General features: G+C 44.2%; 2 long non-coding RNA genes across 5 annotated transcripts in view; one reads left to right on the forward strand and one right to left on the reverse strand.

The window, feature by feature from the left end:
- LOC134929359 (uncharacterized) overlaps positions 1–9,806 on the reverse strand; it is a 107,472-nt gene extending 97,666 nt beyond the window's left edge. For both annotated transcript variants that reach the window (XR_010178504.1, XR_010178505.1), the window contains exon 1: positions 9,528–9,806. This is a non-coding gene — a long non-coding RNA (uncharacterized LOC134929359). The remainder of the gene's footprint in view (positions 1–9,527) is intronic.
- A 36-nt stretch (positions 9,807–9,842) lies between these two features.
- The window catches only part of LOC134929360 (uncharacterized), a 241,382-nt gene continuing 226,950 nt past the window's right edge, over positions 9,843–24,274 (forward strand). For all 3 annotated transcript variants that reach the window (XR_010178509.1, XR_010178507.1, XR_010178508.1), the window contains exon 1: positions 9,843–9,913. This is a non-coding gene — a long non-coding RNA (uncharacterized LOC134929360). The remainder of the gene's footprint in view (positions 9,914–24,274) is intronic.

Below are 24,274 nucleotides of genomic sequence, written 5' to 3' on the forward strand. Positions count from 1 at the left end.
AGAAAAACGGGCCCGCTGGTACCTGTAGTACTACTGGGAAAAAAATACCCAAATAAAAACAGGACACACACACCGTCGACAGTAAAACTTTATTTCATACGTCGACACACACATACTTACCTATGTTCACACGCCGACATCGGTCCTCTTCTCCATGTAGAATCCACGGATACCTGAAAAGAAAAGATCAATATACTCACCTCAGCCATGGTCCAGAGATAAATCCACGTACTTGGCAAAAAAACAAACCGAACACCCGCTCCATGCCGGACTGAAAGGGGTCCCATGCTGACACATGGGACACCTTTCCACGAATGAGACCTGTCAGTGACAGCTGTCACAGAAAGGTCTCTAAGCCAATCAGGAAGCGCAACTTACCGCTAAGCGCAACTTAGCGGCTAGCGGTAAGGTCACCCGCCGGTCAGCGGCTGACCGGCGGGTGACCCCACCGCTACCCGCAAAGTTCCCACCATTGAAAGTAATGGAGCGGCTTTGCGATGTGCTGTCACAGTACAGACAGCGCACAGCCAATCAGGTGAGCGCCACGGAAGTAGCGCTTCCTGATTGGCTGAAGGGACGTCAGTGACAGGAGTCACGTGATGTCCCGGCATTCGGGAGAAAGGGGTCTGATGTGAAAGTATTGGACCCCTTTCTAGTCCGGTATGGAGCGGGTTTTTGCGGGTTTTTTTTTTTTAAACAAGTACGTGGATTTTACTCTCTGGACGTGGATTTATCTCTGGACGCTGGAAGGTGAGTATAATTTTTTCACAGGTACCCTCGGATCGTCGGAGACCGTGGCAGTCGGCGTGTCAACATAGGTAAGTATGTGTGTGTCGGTAGTGTGTAATAAAGTTTTACTATCAAGGTGTGTGTGTCCTGTTTTTATTTGGGTATTTTTTCCCCAGTAGTACTACAGGTACCAGCGGACCCGTTTTTCTCCCGCATGCTGGTACTTGTGGTTCTCCAAGTACCAGCTTGCGGGGGAGGCTTGCTGGGACTTGTAGTACTACTGGAAAAAACAATATCTTTTTATTATCACAAAAGGCTATCAGCCCCCCCATCCGCAGCCCATTGGATGGGGGGGGGGACAGCCTCGGGCTTCACCCCTGGCCCTTGGGTGGCTGGGGGGGGGGACCCCTTGATTGAAGGGGTCCCCACTCCCCCAGGGTACCCCGGCCAGGGGTGACTAGTTGGATATTTAATGCCACGGCCGCAGGGCACGGCATAAAAGTGACCCCCGGCTGTGGCATTATCTGTCCAGCTAGTGGAGCCCGATGCTGGTGTTAAAAATACGGGGGACCTCTACTCTTTTTGTCCCCCGTATTTTTGGCACCAGCACCAGGCGCAGAGCCCGGTGCTGGTTTTAAAAATACGGGGGATCCCTGGCCAATTTTTCCCCTGCATTTTTAGAACCAGGACCAGCTCGATGAGCCCGAGGCTGGTTATGCTTTGGAGGGGGGACCCCACGCCATTTTTTTTCCGGGTTTTTCACGTTTTTTTACCGTTTTTTAAAATTGCGGCAAAATCCGCCAAATCGGCCGATTTTCGCCCGCGACTCTGGCGAATCCGTTTTTCATTGAATATGGTGAATTCCGGAAGCCACCTTCCGGGATTCACCTGTCGAATTGAGTCGAATTAAAAAACGGCGAAAATTGCCGCGAATTCGACCGCAATTGCATATACCCCTATGTATGGTGTTGTGATTACATCTGGAAAGTTGTTAAGGTGCTGATAAAAGTTTGGTTAACACTCACCCTTCTTGATATGAATTATTTTTGACCATATCTGCTCAATAAAGATTTGGGGGTCTATTCTTTCATGAAGCAGTTAAAAGTGAAAGAAGTCAGCCAGTAGGGAAGTCATCCATGGCAGCCAATCAGCTGCTACATATAATTTGATAGAATGCACTTTACAAATGTTACCTCCACAGTGATTGGTTGCCATGGGTTACTTCGCCACTGGCTCACTTCTCCACTCTTTTCTCTGCTTCATGAATATACTATTTAGAATATTAAATTACCTATTTTATATATAACTGGTAATGCACCTGAAGGGACTTGTAAAAATCTCCTTTCTGTTCCTAAAATTTTGTACTAACTGCAGCATAAAAACAAAACTAAAAAGTAATGGTGTTTTGATCAGTGATAGCAGAGTGTCAATACACAATTAGAGGGAGAAGTTAGAAACAATCTCCTATACAACCCAGTTAGGATACAGCGTAGGGTTTGCCATAATACCCAATTAATCATGGACACATAGGAATTACTAAGGTTCTGTGGCTGATTAAATCAAGGTAACATGCAGATGCAGACTTGATTTCACCAAGCCACAGAACCTGTGTAAGGTGTATGTATTCCTGATTAAGGAGATATTATAGTAACACTAACCGACTCTCCTGTCTTCTGATTACTTCCTCCCTCTCCTATCTCCAAGATTTTTCACGTGCTGCTCCCTACAGTATCTCTGGAATTCTCTATCTCTCGCCATCCAACTCTCCACCTCTTTACAAAACTTCAAATAGGCTCTCAAGACCCACTTCTTCACAAATCCCAGCCAAATCTCATCTTAACCATCTGTTCCACGCTCTATATGTATCCTGTCTGTGTCACCCCTGTCTGTCTACCCCTCCCCTTTAGAATGTAAGCTCTCACAAGTAGGGCCCTCTTCCCTCATGTGCTTATTCTTTTTAGTACTTTAATGATTTTCAGCTGCACCAAATCCAGCAGTCTTCTGCCACCTGATACTTATTCCAGTGTCATCTGTTGTTGTAGCCATGTTTATTTACCCTGTACTTGTCCTATATTGTTGTCAACTCTAAGTTGCTGTTTTCCTGTTTTGATTATTTGTTTATGTACTTTGTAATTGAGCACTGCGGAACCCTTGTGGCACCATATACATAAAGAATAATAATAATAATAATAATAATAATAATAATAATAATATTCAGTACTTGATGTTTGGATTATATTTTTGCCATATGGCTAAAGTCCTCTGAACAGCAGGCAAACTTACAGAAAGTGGAACCATTGGCCATGTTAATAAATACACAAAAGACTACTTAACATGTAGAGGTATAGTCATGACTAGAGATGAGCAGGTTCGGTTCCCAGAGAACCTGAACTTCACGCTCCGAGCCAGGATCCGAGCCCGGCTCGGGGCATCCTGCCAGACTCGGAAACCAGAACGAGGCAAAATGTCATCATCCCACTGTCGGATTCTCGTGGGTTTTGGATTCCATATAAACGCGTCATCGTCATTTTCACTCCGGCTTGGAGAGTGAGGGAGACAGACCTCTGTGTCTCTCTGTGGGTGGTGGTGTCGGGTGGGGTCAGTGTGTGCTCTGTATGGGTGCTTCTCCTGTCACTGTGGTGTACCTGTGCTGTTAGGGGTGCTGTCTTGGCTGTCACTGGTGTTTCATGTGCTGTTAGGGGTGCTGCAGCTGTACATGAGTGTTACTGTCCTGGCTGTCACTGTATTGTACAGGGGACAGGGGCACTGACCTCCTGTATGCTGTAAAAATTCAGGGGTGCTGTTGTTAAAATAAAAGCTCACTGGTCCAGTATGCTGTGAAAATACAGGGCTGCTGGCCCAGTCTTGTATGCTGTAAAAATTCAGGGGTGCTGTTGTTGTTAAAATAAAAACACACTGGTCCTGTATGCTGTAAAAATTCAGAGGTGCTCTTGTTAAAATAAAAGCACACTGGTCCTGTATGCTTTAAAAATACTGGGGTACTGGCCCTGTCTTATATGCTGTAAAAATTCAGGGGTGCTGCCATTGTTAAAATAAAAGCACATTGTTCCTGTATGCTGTAAACATACAGGAGTGCTGCTGTTAAAATAAAAGTACACTGGTCCTTTATGCTGTAAAAATACAGGGGTGCTGCTGTTAAAATAAAACTACACTGGTCCTGTATGCTGTAAAAATATAGGGGTGCTGCTGTTAAAATAAAAGTACACTGGTCCTGTATGCCAAAAGAATACAGGGGTGCTGTGAAAATAAAGGGGCACTGTTCTGTGTGCTGTAATAATAAAGGGGTGCTGTCCTGTGAAATGGAGAACAACAATTTGGAGAATAAAATAGTGGAATATCAGGAACCACTTCCAGTTCCTAGTACTAGTGCCAAAGCTGCTGATGCCACCAGTCATGACATTGACGATGCAATCCCATCAACGTCATTTGCTAAGGACGATGCCCAATATCATAGAGGGCATGTAAAATACAAGAGGCAAAAATTATTAATCAGAAGAAAAAAAAATCTGATGAGAAACGTAAAATTGCCAATATGCCACTTATGATACAAAGTGGCAAGGAAAGTCTAAGGCCTTGGCCTATGTTCATGACTGGTGGCTCATCGTCTCATGATGATGGAAGCCCTCCTCCCTCTCAAAAAATTAAAAAAATTAAGCTTGTTAAAGCACAGGAAAAAACAACTGTGTGTTCAGAGATATCACAAATCCCAAAGGAGAGTCCAAGTGTGTCCGCGGTTGCGATGTCTAGGCCTTACCTTCCCAAGACTGTATGGAAAGAGGAGGCTCCTACCACAATTTGCACGCCACCTGCAAGTGCTGGGAGGAGCACAGCCAGTCCAGTTGCTGATATTGAGATTGAGGATGTCGCTGTAGACGTACACCAGGATGAGGTGGATATTGGTGTACCTGGTGCTGAGGAGGAAGTTGACGATGAGGATTCTGATAGTGATGTGGTTTGTTTGAATAAGGCACCAGTGGAGACAGTTGTTGTCCATGGGATGAGAAAGCTCAATGTCATGCATGTGGAAAATACCAAAAAAGCCACCTCTTCGGTGTGGAATTATTTCTCCACAAATTCGGACAACAAATGCCAAGCCATGTGTTGCCTTTGTCAATCTGTAATAAGAAGGGGTAAGGACGTTAACCACCTAGGAACATCCTCCCTTATACGTCACCTGCAGCGCATTCATCAGAAGTCATTGTCAAGTTCAGAAACTTTGGGTAAGAGTGTAAACAGTCCACTGACACCTAAATCCCTTTTTCCTCTTGTACCCAAGCTCCTGCAAGCCACACCACCAACTCCCTCAACATCAATTTCCTCCTCAGTCAGGAAAGTAAGTAGTCCTGCAGGCCATGTCACTGGCATGACCGATTAGTTCTCTCCTAACCGGGATTCCTCCGGAGTATCCTTGAGTGGTACGCCTGCTGCTGCTGCCACTGCTGTTGTTGCTGCTGAGAGTCGATCGTCATACCAGAGAGGACGTCGGAAGACCACTTGTACTACTTCAACTAAGCAAATGACTGTCCAACAGTCCTTTGCGAGGAAGATGAAATATGACAGCAGTCAACCTGTTGCAAAGTGGATTACTGAGGCCATAACAACTATGCTGGTGTTAGACGTGCGACTGGTATCCACCATTAGTGCAGTGGTGCAGTTGATGAATGTCCCTGATACCAAATCCGGTCTAGATTCCACTTCACTCGGCATGCGATTCCCGGACTGTACAGGGACATTAAGAAAAGTGTCCTCAGTGTCCCGAAAAATGCATTTGTACCCAGTGTCTACTTAACCATGGACATGTGGACAAGTGGAGCAGGGCAAACTAAGGACTACATGACTGTGACAGCCCACTGGGTAGATGTATTGCCTCCTGCTGCAACAACAGCAGTGGCAACAGTAGCAGCATCTCACAAATGGCAACTCGTTCCTAGGCAGGCTACGGTCTGTATCACAAGTTTCCGTAAGAGGCACACCGCTGACAGCCTCTTACGGAATCTGTGGGACATCATTGCACAATGGCTAACAACACTTAGACTTTCCTGGGGATTTGTGATATCTGACAATGCCACCAATATTGTGCGTGCGTTACATCTGGGCATATTTCAGCACATCCCATGTTTTGCACATACAATTAATTTGATGGTGCAGAATTTTTTGAAAATGACAGGGGCGTGCAGGAGATGTTGTTGGGGGCCTGATAAAGTGTGGACCACTTTCAACTTTCAGCGACTGCGTGCCAAAGACTGGAGCACCAGCAAACACTCCTGAACCTGCCCTGCCATCACCTGAAGCAAGAGTTGGTAATGAGGTGGAATTCAACACTCTATATGCTTCAGAGGATGGAGGAGCAGCAAAAGGCCATTCAAGCCTATACACCCACCTGTGATATAGGGAAAGGAGGAGGAATGAACCTGACTCAAGCGCAGAGGAGAATGATTTCTGTCTTGTGCAATGTTCTCCAACCCTTTGAACTTGCCACACGTGAAGTCAGTTTAGACACTGCCAGCTTGAGTCAGGTCATTCTCCTCATCAGGCTTTTGCAGAAGCAGCTGGAGAGATTGAAGGAGGAGCTTAGATGGAACTATTCTGCTAAGTATGTGGGACTTGTGGATGGAGCCCTTCATTCGCTTTGCAGGATTCAAAGGTGGTCAATCTGTTGAGATTAGAGCACTACATTTTGGCCACCGTGCTTGATCCTAGGTTTAAAGCCTACATTGTATCTCTCTTTCTGGCAGACTCAAGTCTGCAGAGGTGTAAAGACCTGCTGGTGAGAAAATTGTCAACTCAAGCGGAACGTGATCCATCATCAGCTCCTCCTTCATTTTCTCCCGCAACTGGGGCTGCAAGGAAAAGGAGAAAAATTCCTAGCCCATCTGCTGGTGGTGATGCAGGGCAGTCAGGAGCAAGTGTTGATATCTGGTCCAGACATAAGGAGCTGCCAACAATTACTGACATGTCTACTGTCACTGCATATGATGCTGTCACTTTGAAAGAATGGATGAGGATTATATCAGTGACAGCATTCAACTAGGCATGTCCGACAGTCCATATGTATACTGGCAGGATAAAGAGACAATTTGGTGACCTTTGCACAAACTGGCTTTACTTTACCTAAATTGCCCCCCCCCCCCCCCCTCAGTGTGTACTCTGAAAGAGTGTTTAGTGCAGCCAGTAACCTTGTCAGCAATTGGCGTAGGAGGTTACTTCCACTAAATGTGGAGAAGATTATGTTCATCAAAATGAATTATAAATTCCTCCAGGAAGACCTTTACCAGCAATTGCCTCCAGAAAGTACATAGGGATCTGTGATGGTGGATTCCAGTGGGGATGAATTAATACTCTGTGAGGATGAGGATGTACACACTGGAAGGGGTGAGGAATCGGGAGATGAGGATGAGGGTGACATCTTGCCCTTGTAGAGCCAGTTTGTGCAAGGAGAGATTAATTGCTTTTTTTTTGTTGGGGCATTAATTGCTTCTTTTTTTGTGGGGGCCCAAACAAACCAATCATTTCAACCACAGTCGTGTGGTAGACCCTGTCGCTGAAATGATTGATTTAAAGTCTTCATGTCCTGTTTATACAACATAAGGGTGGGTGGGAGGGCCCAAGGACAATTCCATCTTGCACCTCTTGTTTTTTCTTCGCATGATGTGCTCTTTGGGGCCTAGTTTTTAAAACTGCCATCCAATTCAGATCCAAAACATGAGCGGAGATCCAGATCCAAACACAAAACACAAAAAGTGTCTACCGCACATCTCTAGTTATGACCTAGTAGGCCTCTGTCTCAGGCCATCTTGTAGTTGTTACGCTGTCTGGTTTAAACAAAAAAAACTATTTCTCATACAATGGTTTACTATTAATTGCTACTGCTTGATACAGCATTACCAACCTCAGAAACGATAGCAAAATCCACTAGCCAATATTTAACTGCTGACAGAATTTCATTCATGTAAAAAGATGCACAAAAAGCTTGAGAGCAGCTCAGTGGCGGATCCAGGGGGGGGGGGGCACTCGGGCCCGTGCCCCCCCCTGTCATTTGTGGCCTCCATCCGCGGTGTCCCCCCCCCGGCGTCGGCGCCGCACATGACGGGCGCCCGCTGAGATTGTGTAGCCAGTGGGCGCCCGTCTCCCTGCACAGCGACAGCTGGAGGCAGGAGCTCAGTACTGAGCTCCGGTGCTGTCACTGTGCGGCATGCGCTATGGGAGAGATGTCAGTCATGATGTCTCTCTCATAGTGCTGAGGAGCGGACGCCAAGAGGAGGATTGCAGCGGTCTGGAAGCGGGAACGGGGCTTGGTAAGTATGTTCTGTTTTCTCTTCCTTAATGCAGCGGGGGCATCTACTGGGGGCAAACTACAGGGGAAATTACTACTGGGGGGCATCAACAAGGGGCATTACTACTGGGGGGCATTACTACTGGGGGCAAACTACTGGGGGCATTATTACTGGGGGGCATCTACTGGTTGCATTATTACTGGGGGGTCATCTATTGGGGGCATTACTACTGGGGGCAGCTACTGGGGGCATTATCACTGGGGGCCATCTACTGGGGGCATTACTACTGGGGGGTCATCTATTGGGGGCATTACTACTGGGGGACATTTTTACTGGGGGCCATCTACTGGGGGCATTATTACTGGGGGCAAACTACTGGAGGACATTATTACTGGGGGGCATCTACTGGGGGCAAACTACTGGGGGACATTATTACTGGGGGGCATCTACTGAGGGCAAACTACTGGGGGACATTATTACTGGGGGTCAACTACAAAGGGGCTAACTACTGGGGGCATACTACAGGAGGGCATTACTACTGGTGGCATAACTACAGGGGCATTAATACTGGTGGCTTAACTGCAGGGGCCAAACTACTGGGGTATAACTACAGGGGCCAAACTACTGGGGGCATTACTACTGGGGGCTAAACTACAAGGGGGGCATAACTACAGGGGTTAAACTACAGTGGGGCCAACTACAGGGGGGCATTACTTCTGGTGGCTAAACTACAAGCAGGCAAACTACTGGGGGTATTACCACTGGGATTCTAAACTAAAGGGGGCGGGGGTAAACTACTGGGGTCATAACTGCAGGGGCATTACCACTGGGGGCATAACTACTAGGGTGCTAAATGATTGGGGGCATTACTACAGGCAACATTACTACTGGGGGCAATACGAGTATTGTATTAGGGGCACCACTACTATGGGGTCTATATAAGGGGCACTACCAGTGCAGTGGACATTGCATAATGAGCGCTACAACTGTGGGCATTGTTTAAGAAGCGCCACCTCACATGCACCGAAGCCGCACGCAAATGTACTTGCCCCTTACATGGTGCCCCCCCTATCATTTTCTTCTGGATCCGCCCCTGGAGCAGCTGTATGAAGGGACAGATTTATGGCAAATGTTTTGTAATATTGGATCATCAGTTCATCATGGCCTGGGACTGAGGACCTAATAGCTGTTAACATATCATTCACCGTAAGGGTAATATGTAATAGCCTGCGAGGTGCAGGCTGTTGGGGAATTTCTGCGAGTCGGCCCATATCTTTATATCGGCAATAATTTACAAGGCAATCCCGAGCTTGTTTTGCCTTGTAAATGACTGATGCTTTAAAAATATGGTCTGACTCGCAGAAATTCCTGAACAGCCAGTACCTCACAGGCTATTACATATTATCCCATCTATGAGGATTTAATTGTTTGGGTGATAAGAAAACGCTAATGTCTTTTACACAGTGGATGTGAGTTTTTGGCTTATACAAAAGGGACTAGTACCTTGCAATCTCCACTGCTCTATAAATAGGGTTATATACAGATGTGTATAGTTCCCAATCACACAGTCAGTAGAGTCCATCACTGCTCTGCCTCTTTAGATGCCTGTCAGCCAGTGCCATCGGAAGCAGTGGGGTATCCATAGGAGGCTGGTCCTACCGATCTGCTGCTACAATGATGGTCTCCGGCCACAGGGAATAGAAGCTGGCCCTCCGTAATAAGTGCAGCAATCCTATCACACACCGCCAGCTGCCTCTGCTCCACATTGCTGCTCTGTATCCTCCTAAGATGGCCGCCGCTCAACTGCCAACTGTCTCAGAACACGGCTGTAACTGCCACAGCACAAGCCATCTCTCTCTCCCTGGGATTCATAGGCCTCTTGCTGACAGGTCAGTGTCCCCATGCCACGCACAGCACTCATGGCAAAGTGAACCTTATCCCTGCTGCAAAATTAACTGTCCAGCCATGGAAACATTTAACAGGGGAAGGGGCACAAAAGTCACACTGCGGTTCGTGGCAACTCCACTGTGTCCTCATACATCTAGCCTCAATACACCACACAGTGTGAGATACCTGGTGCGAGTGAGCTGCCAGGTGACATACAATGAATCACCAGGAGACTGTGCTGATTAATTTCATATGCAACACTTGTGTGTGAGTCTTAGTCTATATACAGAGCACAATGGAACTTGTATTGGAATAAAGACTGAGTTTCACACAGGTATACAAATTTCGCATATCAAATTAATCAGAACTGGTACATCCTAGTCACATTGTGTTACAACTAAGACACATTTCCTTCAAAAAAGACACCCAATGCCAGGAGAGTATTACGAGACCTGGCATGCCGAGAGGGCCTGTTTGGCGCAACTGCAGCAGTGATGTGTGAGGGCACATCTGTAGTTTCATATTAGGGGAGTCAATGGGGAGCAATTTATAATCCCACAACTACGGATTGTCTTCTCTACAGTACACACACATAAGCTTTCTCATGACTTTTTCAGTCGTATATGAGGCTAACACATGTAATCTGTCTTTCACCTTGTTAATTTCCTTATTCATAGATTTCCTTGTTTGTATTTCGCCTAAAACCCTTCTAATTTCTCCTTAAAATGGGAGTTTTTTCTGCTTTCTGGGTTTAAGTGAGATGCTCTTTCTATAAAATGACCCCTAACAACCACTTATATGCTTATAGAGTACATTTAGCAACATCATTAAAGGCATTATTAAGGAAATAATCTTGCAAAGCTAAAGTAACAGTATCACTTATATCCATTGACGCTAATAAGGAATCATTTAATCTCCACTGGATTCCCACCATTTGGCTAAAGCTATTTCTTTCTCAATTAAGTTTGCTACTGGGGATACTGTATGCTTATACTAGGAAAGGGTTCCTACTGTGGATTCGTTTACTTTCTGCAACAACAAGCTGTCCACTAAAACCAGTTTAAGATAAGTGAGAAATAGTATATAATGCAGATGATTGTTTAACCTTCCAGACATTAGACTAGTTATTGGTGGGAAGCAATGTGTGTAAGGTAAATGGGCAATGGGGTGATGTTTTTAATGAATCCATATTTTAGATTTACCTTTTTTTGGGTAGAGTATTGCAAATTTGTGATACAGTCTCCAAACAAAATGTGCAATCAACTTAAATATTTTTTTTGCAAGATTCAATAAGAACACTGTATGTCATATTGATAATTTTATTGTAAACTTAGGAAGTCATTATCAGGCAGTTAAAGAATATGTGACAACCCTTCATATCTGTATAGGTTACAAGATGTATTTACCATATATATATATATATATATACACCATATATACATGGGTTAAAGTGAGTCGGAACAGGATGGAACTATGGAGGTCATTCTGAGTCGTTCGCTCGGAAAATTTCTTCGCATCGCAGAGTTTTTCCGCTTAGTGCGCATGCGCAATGTCCGCACTGCGACTGCGCCAAGTAAATTTGCTATGAAATTTGGATTTTTACTCACGGCTTTTTCTTCGCTCAGGCGATCGTAGTGTGATTGACAGGAAATGGGTGTTACTGGGCGGAAACAGGCCGTTTTATGGGCGTGTGGGAAAAAACGCTACCGTTTCCGGAAAAAACGCGGGAGTGGCTGGAGAAACGGAGGAGTGTCTGGGCGAACGCTGGGTGTGTTTGTGATGTCAAACCAGGAACGATAAGCACTGAACTGATCGCAGATGCCGAGTAAGTCTGAAGCTACTCTGAAACTGCTACGAGATGTGTAATCACAATATTGCGAATCTTTCGTTCGCAATTTTAAGAAGCTAAGATTCACTCCCAGTAGGCGGCGGCTTAGCGTGTGCAATACTGCTAAAATCGCCTTGCGAGCGAACAACTCGGAATGAGGGCCTATGTTCCATCAGTTCCCCTTGGAGACTTTAAGTGAGTATTGGTGGGCTTGGAGAGTATTGTGGGTTTTTTTTGCATATGTTTAAGTGAAAGTGGCACTTCTACTGGGGGCTAACTACTGGGGGGATTACTACTGGGGGCTAACTACTGAGGGGCTAAACAACTGGGTGCTAACTACTGGGGGCATTACTACTGGGGGGGCTAAACAACTGGGGACTAAACAACTGGGGGATAACTACTGGGGGCATTACTACTGAGGGGCATTACTACTGGGTGCTAAATACTGGGGGCTAAACTACTGCAGGCTAATTACTGGGGGCTAACTACTGGGAGATAACTACTGGGGGGCTAACTACTGGGGGCAAACTACAGGGGGGCATTACTACTGGGGGGCAAACTACAGGGGGCATTACTACTGGGGGCATTACTACTGGGCGGCTAAACAACTGGGGACTAAACAACTGGGGGATAACTACTGGGGGCATTACTACTGGGGGCATTACTACTGGGCGGCTAAACAACTGGGGACTAAACAACTGGGGGATAACTACTGGGGGGCTAAACAACTGGGGACTAAACAACTGGGGGACAACTACTGGGGGCATTACTACTGGGGGGCATTACTACTGGGGGCTAAATACTGGGGGCTAAATACTGGGGGCTAAACTACTGCAGGCTAATTACTGGGGGCTAACTACTGGGGGATAACTACTGGGGGGGCTAACTACTGGGGGCAAACTACAGGGGGGCATTACTACTGGGGGGCAAACTACAGGGGGGCATTACTACTGGGGGCATTACTACTGGGCGGCTAAAAAACTTGGGACTAAACAACTGGGGGATAACTACTGGGGGGCTAAACAACTGGGGACTAAACAACTGGGGGATAACTACTGGGGGCATTACTACTGGGGGCATTACTACGGGGGGCTAAATACTGGGGGCTAAATACTGGGGGCTAAACTACTGCAGGCTAATTACTGGAGGCTAACTACTGGGGGATAACTACTGGGGGTCTAACTACTGGGGGCAAACTAAAGGGGGGGCATTACTACTGGGGGGCAAACTATAGGGGGGCATTACTACTGGGGGCATTACTACTGGGCGGCTAAACAACTGCGGACTAAACAACTGGGGGATAACTACTGGGGGATTATTACTGGGGGCTAAACTACTGGGGGCATTACTACTGGGTGGCTAAATACTGGGGGGCTAAACTACTGCAGGCTAATTACTGGGGGCTAACTACTGGGGGCAAATTACAGGGGGGCATTACTACTGGGGGGCATTACTACACGGGACTGCACTACAGGGGGCTAACTACATAGGGGCTAAACTAATGGGGACATTACTACATAGGGACTAAACTACATGCGGCATACTACATGAGGGCTAAACTACAGGGAGGCTAAACAACTGGGGGCATAACTACAAGTGCTAAACTACTGGGGGCATTACCACTGGGAGAGGGGCTAAACTAAAAGAGGGGTAAACTACTGGGGTCATAACCGCAGGGGCATTACCACTGGGGGCTAAACTTCTGGGGGCATAACTACAAGGGCATAACTACTGGGGGCATAACTACAGGGGGCTAACTGACTGGGGGCATTACCATTAAGGCCATTACTACTGGGGACACTATTAATGAGGGCATTGTAAAGGGGGCACTTCATAAGGGGTATCACTCCTGGGGACATAAGGGGCACTACTACTGGGGGCATTACAAAGGGGCACCACTACTATGGGCTCTATATAAGGGGCACTACAACTGTGGGCATTGTATAAGGGGTGCTACTGCTGTGGGCATTATGTGTATTATGGGGTGCTACTGCTGTGGGCATTATGTGTATTTGGGGTGCTACTACTGTGGGCTTTGTGTATAAGGGACACTAATGTGTGTCATAACATGAATAAAGTACACTACTATGTGGTGTAATGTGAATAAGATTGTGCTACTGTGTGGCATCATTTTAATTGGGGACACTATTGTGTGACCACGCCCCTTTCTTTTTGAGACCATGCCCTTTTTTAGGGGAATATCTTTCTTGCATGGCTGCTGGGGGGAGAGGGGGTGAGTTCCACCAGCTCTCTAGGACCACTTTAAACACTGCACATATATATATATATATATATATATATATATATTTATTTACACACTGCTCCAAAAAATAAAGGAAACACTTAAACAACACAATATAACTCCAAGTCAATCACACTTCTGCAAAATCAAACTGTCCACTTAGGAGGCAACACTGATTGACAATCAATTTCACATGCTCTTGTGCAAATTGAATAGACGACCGGTGGAAATTATAGGCAATTAGCAAGACACCCCCAATAAAGGAGTTGTTCTGCAGGTGGTGACCACAGACCATTTCTCAGCTCCTATGCTTTCTGGCTCATGTTTTGATCACTTTTGAAAGCTGGCAGTGCTTTCACTCTAGTGGTAGCATGAGACGGAGTCTACAACCCACACAAGTGGCTCAGGTAGTGCAGCTCATCCATGATGGCACATCAATGAGAGCTGTAGCAAGAAGGTTTGCTGTGTCTGTCAGCATAGTGTTCAGAGCATGGAGGCGCTACCAGGAGACAGGCCAGTACATCAGGAGACGTGGAGGAGGCAACAATCCAGCAGCAGGACCACTACCTACGCCTTTGTGCAAGGAGGAACAGGAGGAGCACTGCCAGAGCCCTGCAAAATGACCTCCAGCAAGCCACAAATGTGCATGTGTCTACTCAAATGATCAGAAACAGACTCCATGAGGGTGGTATGAGGGCCCGACATCCACTGGTGGGGGTTGTGCTTACAGCCCAACACCGTGCAGGATGTTTGGCATTTGCCAGAGAACACCAAGATTGGCAAATTCGCCACTGGCGCCCTGTGCTCTTCACAGATGAAAGCAGGTTCTCACTGAGCACATGTGACAGACATGACAGAGTCTGGAGACGCCAAGGAGAACGTTCTGCTGCCTGCAACATCCTCCAGCATGACCGGTTTGGCAGTGGGTCAGTAATGGTGTGGGGTGGCATTTCCTTGGGGGGCTGCACAGCCATCCATGTGCTCACCAGAGGTAGCCTGACTGTCATTAGGTACCGAGATGAGATCCTCAGAACCCTTGTGAGACCATATGCTGGTGCGGTTGGCCCTGGGTTCCTACTAATGCAAGACAATGCTAGCCCTCATGTGGCTGGAGTGTGTCAGCAGTTCCTGCAACATGAAGGCATTGAAGCTATGGACTGGCCCACCCGTTCCCCAGACCTGAATCCAATTGAGCACATCTGGGACATCATGTCTTGCTCCATCCACCAACGCCACGTTGCACCACAGACTGTCCAGGAGTTGGCGGATGCTTTAGTCCAGGTCTGGGAGGAGATCCCTCAGGAGACCATCCGCCACCTCATCAGGAGCATGCCCAGGCATTGTAGGGAGGTCATACAGGCACGTGGAGGCCACACACACTACTGAGCCTCATTTTGACTTGTTTTAAGGACATTACATTACAGTTGGATCAGCCTGTAGTGTGTTTTTCCACTTTAATGTTGAGTGTGACTCCAAATCCAGACCTCCATGGGTTAATAAATTTGATTTCCATTGATAATTTTTGTGTGATTTTGTTGTCAGCACATTCAACTATGTAAAGAACAAAGTATTTAATAAGAATATTTCATTCATTCAGATCTAGGATGTGTTATTTTAGTGTTCCCTTTATTTTTTTGAGCAGTGTATATATATATATATATATATATATATATATATATATATATATATATAAAGATAAGAGAATTCTAGCTAACAATGATCCATAGACATGTATGTACAAAGAAAACAAGATGCCAGTGAAACACAAGGTCACAGTGATGATTGCTAATAAAGGACTCTATAGGCGTAACACTATCCTGGCTAATAATTCTTGTTATTAATGAAATAATTACTATCTTCTATTAACAGTACACTACAATACATCCATATTACACTCACATGGCATCTGGTATGATATACCAACAGCGGCATCCCATCTGCCAGTATTCCAGTTGTTAGGCTAAAGTCCCCTTGTGGGCTCACTGTGCTCACCATGCATTGGGTTCGGTGGCTCGCTGTGCTTGCCACAGATTCTATTTCCACTCAGTTGGTGGCGCGGATCCACCAACCGAGTGAGAATATTGTACGGGTGATGGGCTGGCAACCGTCGCTAAAATGCCAGCTATGTGGATTCTGGCGTTGCACTCCTGAATGCTGGGAACCCGACTGCCAGCACTTTAACTGCATCCCTTCACATGTACACACCTGTGACACCCTTATGCTTCTCACGATGTACGGTGCCACAGGTCCAAATGATGTTCATATATAATGTGATGGCATTTTGGTACACATGCACAGTTAAAAAATGAGGGCCCCATTTAACATAGATGCTTATTACCAGCAGCATATTTAGTTTAGGATTGCAGCAATATTAATGAGTATGCTGTTGGTATTTAACAGTACCTACCGCATCGGAGAGATACAGCAACGGCCCTGTCCTTGATGGCATCCTCCATGTGGCTGCTGGTAACCTGCCCCTGCCAACAATGGGTTGTTGTATCATGCACTTACGCGATGAGTCTCACATATTCACCCAGCGGGGTCTCTGCAAAGCCTGTAAAGCGTCACTGAAGCCGGAAAGTCAGTTGCTGTGTCCCCATTGCCGGCAATGGGGTCAGTATTTGCTATCGCCATCTGTAGATGGCGTAAGCACTACAGTGATAAATAGCGGTAAGCTAAACTTACCACTGTTTTTTAAATACAGCATGGAGGACATAACCCCATTTGCAAGTACTAAAGGGGTTAGGCCTCATTGTTAAAGGGGGCCCTTAATATTTTCCATAAACGGATTTACGTCCATCTCTATATGATGCTATAAAGGTGAACAGCACAGTGTTATTAGGACATCGTCATTGAAAATGATAGTCGTGCACAGTATCTTATGGATACTGGAGCTCTGTGAGTTCTCATCTTTAACATTAGTGCATGACATGTTCACTTTAAGAGCTGCTGGATAGTGCGAAAGTCAGTTGAAAATGATTAATTCACCATAAAATATCTAGACTTCATATTATGATAAACTTAGATTTATGTCAAAAAAAGAAAGCCAACTAATAGAAATGAATACATTAAGATCTATATCACACAAGTTCAAGCATGTGGAATTATCGACAACGGGCAGAAAATCAGTAAATAAACAAACTCCAAAAGGCATGAAAAGTGAATAGACAAGAATGGTGGATGCTATTCATCTCGCCTCCAGCTGTGACAAGCATCATCAAAGTTGCTTATTGTGCTGGGGTTCAATACCCTTGCAATCAATAATGCATATATCCTGATTTTGATCACAACATCTTGTATATTATTTATTTAATTGGTGTAGTGTTACACACAGAATGCAATATAATGTAACATAAAACACAGTGTACACACAACATTTCATGATGTCAGTTGTTAAAATTACAGAAATAGTTTGTAAAAGAATAAGGGGAATAAAAGGTTTACATTACGTTTACAGAGTTGAAAAAAAGTTCTTATAGTCCTTCCAGTCTTTCATAAGTGCAATATATAAAGATACCAAGAGATGGGGCCAAATTAAAAAAAATAGTTATCATTTTTTAGCTGTAATAAGATCTTGTACATTTACATGAGACGTTCTATCCATGTTGAAGGAAAACGCTGTGCAGCCCCCTGCACATATCTTCCTGTATGAGCATATTTGTAGTGAAATGTTATAATAAGCTTCTACCATCAATCATTACAAAATAAAAAACAGATTAAAAATAGGTAAATAAAATCTGTTGTGAGATGTATTCAAATCAAATCGATTGTATAAAATCACTGTCGGTATCATAACTGTCTCTATGCCTATTTCCCTATAGATTGTAAGCTTGCAAACAGGGCCCTCTTACCTCTCTGTCTGTCTGTTATTGCCCAGTCTTGTTATATTACTGTTTTTCAATTGTAAAACACACAAAAAAACATACTGGCGCTACAATATATATATAACTTAATAAATAATTAATGGCACGCAAGTAAGGTCACTATTTTTACCATCAGATCTTTTATATTAATGCAATCTATATTATGGAAAAATAGTAGCCACCCACCTCAATCATATCCTTCCTTTGCTGGCAAACCCATATAAAGTCAGCTTTGGCCCAGGACATCATGCATTATTAATCTAATACACAATGGTGGTCATTCCGAGTTGATCGCAGCCAGCAACTTTTTGCTGCTGGTGCGATCAACTAATCCCCGCCTATGGGGGAGTGTATTTAAGCTTAGCAGGGCTGCGAACGCTTGTGCAGCCCTGCTTAGCTAAAAAAGTTTTGTGTAAAAGAAGACCAGCCCTGGACATACTTACCCTGTGCGACGATCTCAGCGATGATGGGGCCGGCTTTGACGTCAGACATCCGCCCTCCATTCTCCTGGACATGCCTGCATTTTCCTTACCACTCCCCGAAAACGGCCACCAACGGACAGGTGATGCCCCGGAACGCCTTCCTTCTGTCCATCTTCTTGCGGGCGCCGCTGCGACTGCTTTCTTCGTTTCCAGCGTCATTACCCAGCGACGGAGGTCACCGGGCAACGATGCGCGTGCGCAATGTGCACGCCACGCATGCACAGTTCCGACCCGATCGCACCGCTGCGAGGAAGTGCAGCGTGCGATCAGGTCGGAATGACCCCCATTATACACAAGAAAAATACACCGTTCTTCTGATGGTTCTCGAATCCAAAAGTGCCTTTGATCAGATATCCTGACCATTTATACTTTATTTTATTTTTTTCACAATAGGTTCAATTGACAAATTTCTGGACAAAATATCAGCTTTGTATCACAACAGTAACCATGTTGGCCTTTAATGTATCAAAGGATGCAAAATATGACTTTTCCCTCTCACTCTTAAAACTTGCATTAGTTATTGAGCTCTTGGCCAAATCTTTGCCAAATCCCTGCAATACAGTTATCTGCTCTGGAGCAGCAGCACATATACAGTAACTGCCTTTATATGGCGTATGTACTGCTAACAGTAACATATCCACAGCAGCCCCTCCTATATCTCACACCAGAAACAGACTGATAAGGCACACACCCAATGTTAGGGAACACCAGCAAAATTGTGTAAGAGGGTCTTATGCCTATAACAGCTGCCCATTGTTCCCTTAGTGTTAGATGGACACACCAGTACTTAGGATACCATCAGGACTTCTAGCAGTAGGGGCTTACTCAACTGGCTGTATACTGCAGGAAATAGGCTGGAGTAATTTATTAAGTAACAACAGGCTGAGACATGAAGGGTTAAGGCAGGTCAGATTCAGAACCTCAGCGGATGCAGGTGGTATGGACTACTAATTATACAAGTAAATTCAGCTGCAGCACTGCACATATGCTTGAGGCTTGCAGTCAGTGAACAGAAGCCCCAGGACTCCCTACAGCTGGCTGTTTTCCCGGTTGCCCGGTTGCCTGCCATCTCAGTCCAGCATTTCAGTTGCCTAGCAATCAGCGAGACCATCGGACCTTGCTGCCAGAAGATGCAGAGTCCCGGTGCCTAGCAACAAACGGGAACCAGCCAGGAGTCAAGCACAGTAGGGGATTTAACACTCAGGATACAAAATCAGTACTGACAAAACAGGTTTTCTTCATTGCAGTTTTGGTCAGCGCAAACTAAGAAACAAGTTTCCCTGTAGGTGGCAGTCTTTTACTAAGCTCTATCATCAATTGTTTCAAACTACAGTACTGTAACTATTCTCATCTGCTAACTAAAATAGAAACAACCTTAACTCATGGGGTAAGTAGAGGATTCATTAGATTGGCAGTTCAATTGAATAAAGATTAATGCTTTGCTTACAGTAGGTTTCTTTACCTGTCCACTCCAAAACCCTATCCATGAAACTTCCTCCAAACATTTTCAGTCCATTCAATATATACTTTTTTCTGTGCAATGCACTGAGCCTGGATAAGACTTTGAACACAATGATCTTCTCAGGGGTGTGGCCTGAACATTAAAGGGCATTAAATATATTTTTTAAATATATTGCCTAATAGTGCAAACAGCCCAATGCATGCAGTGGATACCCTCATTATCGTTCAATGCATGGCCCAGTATCAAAGCTGAGAGAATAAGATTGCAGACCTGCTCTGGCTCCCTAGGCATCATTTGCCCATATGTACAAAATATTATCCCATTTTCTCTATTCTATCTTTAGGAATCTGGGACTATGCATTTAACAGATGCCCATTAGCACCAAAACCCTGTCTTTTGGTTTGGCTTAGGTTTCTAAATTACTTTCATAAATATTTACTGCCTTTCTCAAGGATACAGAATGAATTCAACATTCCTTCGAAGAACTTTCAGTAATACTTACAGATAAGTCAATTCCATCAGACATCAAGTCTACACTTTTAGGCTAAACTTTGCCTCTTTCAGTCTTCCTTCAAAGGTTTAATCTCAATTATATACAGTATACTAGTGAATACCTGTGCTTCCCTATGGAATTTCAAGTATTTCCGTGCATGTAACTTTAATTTTGAAGAACTTGGTAAACTACATTTTTAGTCTTTCCTTCAGGCTAAATGGCCCGGCTGTCAGAGAAGCTGACTCTGGAACAGGCAACATACAACTGGCCATGGGAGAAGCAGTCACTCCTCAGATCCACACCAATCACTTTCCAACTCTGCCCCTGAGATTTGTTAATGGTCATGGCGTAGCAGACCTTTACCGGGAACTGCAGCAGTTTGAACTGGAAAGGGTATCAGAGGAATTTTTGGAATGTAGACAGTTTCAGGTGAATGCTAAAGAAGACCATAACAATCCTCCATTTTAAAATTAAAAAAAAATTGACAGATTGTCGGTAAAAGAATCATTAAAAAATTATTATTTTTAAACCTAAATTACCTAAAAATATATACACCTACTTAGGTACTTAATTTGGTCATGTTTTATGTAAGAAACAAATCTAAATCTTATCTTTATCTGGATTAGGAGATATTGAAGAATCTATAAAAAACATATTTCACCCCTTTTCACCTCTTTGGGTACTGACTTTTGAAAAATCCCTTCTTATTGGGTGCCTACGTCACAAAATTGAGCTACTGTCCAAAGTTCAAATTCCTAGTCCTCATGGCTCCAGAGATTTTGTGATGAGTCAGTGAGTCAGTCAGTGGTATTTGGCTTTTATATATGTAGATTAGACCAATCAGTTCCAAGCTCTGAAACCAAAGACCTCTGTGAACTGAAGTGGAATGCTGATTTGTGGAGGTGCTGGAGTTCTTGAATGGGACATCAGAGATAACATTGCCAGCAGATTGATATGTGTCAAAATAATGGAAAATACATATAAACGTCTGAATAATTGTTTTTACATTCCCTCCAGGCTCCATAAGCTTTATCTGGATACCTCGAATCAATGTTGAAGGGAATGCACGATAATTACTTATTTTCTGCACATACAGTGAGAATGTCCCAGACTCTGTGCATACTGGTCCTGCAGATCAAAAACCTTTTCTCAACCTGTCACTTTCTCCTGTTCCATCAGCCTAAAAATGTAGACAAATTAATTAAACACATTGCTAAATCATTATCTGCCAGCTAGCAGCTGACTGAAAATGCCCCTTTCTTTCAAATAGTCTTGTCAGCCTATGGCATATATACCCATACGAAATTCATGAGATACATCTTGAAGGGTTTGGCCAAATCATTTGGGAGTGATGGGATGCCCATTCGGTAGACATTTGCAAACAGGCAGGAGAGGTTGTGAGGCAGTCCTTTTCCCCTTAACATGAATATGTCAACCATTTTTATTTCATTGACTGATTGAATTAATAAAATCAAATTGCGTTGTTTATGTTAATCTACTACAATACAGTACTTTATAATGTACCATACAGTAGTTGCAACCAAGGGTAGAACGTTACATTTCTGGGTCCTGTAGTCAAATTTAGGAGAAAGCCCTACTTGGGCTTCACAGGCCAACATAGGTCCTGTACATGCTTGCAAGAAGACTATGCTTTGCTCTTCTAAACATGCACGGGTCCAATGCATGCATAGTGAATGCCCAGTGCAGACCAGAGCCTCAGAAGAACCTGAACTCTCTGCAGCTATGCTAATTCCACCATGGGCTACAACTCAGTTAGCTGACACCATAGTGCATTTCACTAAAGCACCCTACACACTTGCCGATGCATTCAATTTTGATGATGATCAATCTGAATGTTGATCGATCATCATCCAAACTGACTTGCATTGCAAAGCGACGGAGAACCAATGATGGATGACCGCGGGGCCATGCATCGTTAATTGTTGGTGCATACACACTGAGCGATATGAATGATTTCTCATTCATTACTGAACGAGATCGTTCATATCGCCCACACAAATCGGCAAGTGTGTAGCGCGCTTAAGGTGTGCAACAAAATGTAAACAATTGATGTGTCTGCTCAACATTGCATTTTTTTTTAAATATGCATCTTATCATATTACAATAATGTTATTTTATTGCATGTTAAACATTTTAATAAAATATATTTTATTGGAATTTATATTATCTACTCATGTTATACCATGCAGACAAAATAATGAATAGAGATTTTTTGAAATGTGTGAATTTCACTTCCATGTAATTGTAATGCGATGTACATAATACATCAACATAATATCAAATCTATATCTGTACTTGATAATCTAGTTTGCAAAATTGTATTACTGGTATCACAGATACAAGGCTGCAGGACAGGTGCATGTACAGTAAGCACATTGATTGCAGTGCAGTCTACAGTAGGTGAGCACTCTTCCATGACTTATTCACTGAACATTTTTCTAATTTTCTTACATAATATAAATATTTATCAAAAGTTTGTGAGAACAACTATTTTAATACTATTTTATTTTTACCATCTAGAACTATTGACATTATCTACTTTAGATTTCGATATGTCAAGTAATACTTTGTCTATGGTGAATACATTTGTGTCTACAGTACACTATGGTATACCGTACCACCCCTCCCACCTAGTGTAACTGACCTCTTTGTGTTTTCAATGTAAATTCGGGGCACAAATAAACATTTTTTTTGCTGCATTTAACATATCTACTCCCTACATCTTTTATCTCACAAATGAATCTAAATGACAATTAATCACACTGACTGTAATCTTTTCATAACTCAGACTTACAGGGGTATTCAATTGGTAATTGTATCACCATGGGCTATCCTATTAGCCCCAATGTGGTGCACTCCTCCCCCCCAATGCAGGCACTTATCACGGTTTATGATTCTGGCTCTTTAAGCATAGGGCCTAAATCAGACCTGATCGCAAAAGCAAAATCTTCCTCTAAAGGGCAAAACCACATGCACTTCAGGTGGGGCAGATATAACTTGTGTAGAGAGAGTTAGATTTTGTTTCTGTGCAGGGTAAATACTGGTTGCTTTATTTTTGTACTGCAATTTAGATTTCAGTTTGAACACATCCCACCCAAGTCTAAATCTCTCTGCACATGTTATATCTGCCCCACCTGCAGTGCACATGGTTTTTCCCATTACAGAAAAAATGTGCTGTTCGCAGTTCCCTGGACTGCGATTAGGCGCCTCGCTACACAAACTATGTTTGCTCGCAGACAATGTTCTTTTATTTGTAACGGACCCTTCCACTACACTTCCCCATTTGCACAATATTTTAGATATGTACTCTGCAGCATCCTATTATAAATTGAACGCCTCTAAGACCGAAGCTTTGCCCATTAATCTCACTCACTCCTTGCCCCCATTACGCGCTAAGTACCCATATAACTGGCAAACATCCTCAATACGATATCTAGGTATCTACATCCCCCCATCTACCTCTTCTGTATTTGAGGTTAATCTCCCTTCTCTGCTGTCCTCCCTTCAGATGTTCACCAAATCATGGCTCAACTATGAAGTTGCTTGGTTGGGGCGTCTGGCCGCTTATAAGATGTCGTTGCTCCCTAAATTAATGTTCCTGTTCCGAACTATCCCTTTTATTTTCCCCAAGAAATATCTAGATAAGGCCACTACAATCACCAATTATATATGGTCTTCGCGCCCGCCTAAACTTGCTCGCGCGAGGATGTCTCTACCGAGCAGAGCCAGTGGCCTGGATATGCCTAATTTGCTACTGTACCAGGAGACCTGCCTTCTGGCCCAGATTAAAGAATTCTACAAAGATGTATGTCCGGGGTGGACGTGTCTGGAAGAGGCGACCTGCCCCTGTTTTCCCCTGAAAGATCTCTTTTGGATCCCCAAACCCCTTCGCCCACAGAGCTTAAACCTCTTTCCCTCTACCCGAGCCATGCTCCAGGTTTGGGACAAATTGACTGCGGCCATATCCCCCTC

This window comes from Pseudophryne corroboree, chromosome 5 (assembly GCF_028390025.1).
Source record: "Pseudophryne corroboree isolate aPseCor3 chromosome 5, aPseCor3.hap2, whole genome shotgun sequence".
Classification (NCBI taxonomy): domain Eukaryota; kingdom Metazoa; phylum Chordata; class Amphibia; order Anura; family Myobatrachidae; genus Pseudophryne; species Pseudophryne corroboree.